This window comes from Podarcis liolepis (assembly GCF_965112155.1).
Source record: "Podarcis liolepis genome assembly, chromosome: 5".
Classification (NCBI taxonomy): Eukaryota; Metazoa; Chordata; class Lepidosauria; order Squamata; family Lacertidae; genus Podarcis; species Podarcis liolepis.
Genome location: NC_139556.1, coordinates 37,729,209 through 37,731,696, shown reverse-complemented (window position 1 = coordinate 37,731,696; position 2,488 = coordinate 37,729,209).

Sequence of the window (2,488 nt, the reverse complement as noted above, 5' to 3'; positions counted from 1 at the left end):
GGGAGCTGAGATTCTCACCCCTCCAGAGAGGGGAGAGCTGCTCTTTATGAATATTCTATATCCTGCTATACCTCAGCCACAATCCTGCAAAAAACAAAGCAACAACAAAAAAAATACATTGGGGAGGGAAGAAGGGAAACTGTATATTGAGCATATGCTAAATTTCTGCATCCAAGCTACAAGATTCCAAAACAACAACAATGTGCAGTGATTCATACCCATTGATGAGAGACTTCTCCCTGGGAGAGCAGGGGAAATACTGAGGCTATCTAATAAGCAGAGTGCCAGCTCATAGAAACTAACCAGATTGCTGTTATTAGCAGGCCACAAACAGATTATTAAGCATTGCAAACATCCCTCCCTGGCATCTTGCAATCAATGGATAATTTACATACAAGGCGGATAATAAGTATGGAAAAACTAACGTCAGTGTTTAAAAATAGAACCAGAAAAGTCAGATGAAGTCTGGCTAGCACCCTGAGTGGGATGCTTCAAATAAAGAGTTGTAATGTGATACCACAGATAGAACATGCATTTATGTCTCAGTGCAATTGTCTCTCTTTAAGTTGTCAAATAGCGTGCCCAGCAAACTAGGTATCATGCCAAGGTACTCAAAAGACTGCCTTGTGCAACGTGATTTTGTCTTACCGCTCAGGTCTTTGGCAGAGGCCATCGTCCGCCTCCTACCACAAACTGAGGTTGGTGAGGACATAACAAGGCCTTTACCATTGTGGCACCCAGGCTTTTGTGCCCAGGGAGGCCCGGCTGACCCCATCATTGGTGGTGTTTTCATGCCTTTAGACAAACACTTTTATTTTACCATGTTTTCACCCAGAGCAGAGATGGGGAACCTGTGGCTTTTCAGACACTGTTGGACTACAACTCCCATCATCCCTGACCATTGCTTAGAGATCTCTGAGTGAGTTGCTGTTATTTAACATTAGCAGCAAGAAACTTACACCCCACTGCCCCATAACTGACACTGCTGAAATGAAGAAAGCTCAGGTGGGGATTGGTTAACCAAGGGAAGCGTTTGTGTGGGAAGAGTTTAAGCTCCATTCAGTTTTTTAGAAAACAAACCAACCATGGCCCTTCAAATTCCTTAATTCTTGGCCTCAGAATTCTTTAATTTGAAGTGTTACACCAGGCTCCAGCTGGTGGAGCGGGATTTTAGTTTAAAAAAAACCACACTCCAAAACAACAAAGTAGATCTGAATGACTCTGCTCTATGAAAACACAGTGAGAGGACCCAATACAGTTCTGAGATGCTCTGCTACACACTCCTACAGTGGAGCTTCTGCTTTTGTGTGAGGAAAGGTGGTGGCTGTTTTCTTCTCCATGATCTTTTATGGTTCCCTCCCTCTCCACAATCTCCTCAGTGTTTCTATTCTCTCTCAGATCATCAACTTTCTCCCTCTTCCCTTCCCTTCGGCAGTTCCTATAATCAGTGCTCTTTTTCTGGGGGGATGCAGGGGCACACGTACCCCTAAACATTTTGTGAATGGAAGTTTGGCCTCATTGAGGGGCAGTATTTAAATATGGGTAGGAAAATGAGAGTACCCCTAAACATTTTTTAAGGAAAAAAAGCACTGCCTATAATGGTGAAAAAAGGGCTGTGTTCCAGGCATCCTAGAGGAAGTTACTTCACCCACGGCTACAGAAATATTGCAATTTGATAAAATAACAGAGAAAATATGTGCCGAGCAAATAAAAACCAAAACCAATAAAAAGCATGATCCCATATGTCTTTCTTTGATACATAAGGTTCTTTAAAAAAAGATTTCACTCAGATCTCCCTTCATCAAAAGTACTAAGACTACAGTCCATATGCTCTCTTATTTGGAAGCAAGTGAAATGGAAATAAAAGCAGCAACAAAACATCAAAGAAACATCACATTTCCCCTTTCCTATGCAAGAAAAGCTATTAGTTTTGTGTTTCGTCTTTTTTCGAGCTTCCCTAAAGGTGGGCCCTGTCCTTTTGGACTTTATGATGGTGTATTGCATTTGTGTTTTTCTATGATGTTTTTAGTGACTTATATGGCTGGTTTTATTGTACATTTGGGATTTATTGGAGACTGTGTAGAGATTTTTAATATGAAGAGGTTTAGATATGGTCTTAAATAAACAAACAAACACTCAGTACAAATACAAGAAGAGTTTCTTGTGCTGAGGACCTGGTGAGTGATGGTGATAGAAGAGAATGACTCTAACCCTACACTTTTCACTAAATATATAAAGTGGCTCACACCATTTGGAAGGGGTTTCAGATACTGAACTTGAGGGTGAAGAACTGTCTCAAAGAGACAACTCCCAGTACCAAACACACTTTTCCTTAAAAACTACAGAGCAGCTCCCTTTTAATAGCTTTGTTCAAACACATGCGAGTCAGTGACTGAGAAAGGCACACCTTTAATTAGTGCAGACAGGGAAGCAAACAGAAGATGTTAGGAAGAAATGGGAGGTATTCACAAATACATCACCACTGTGT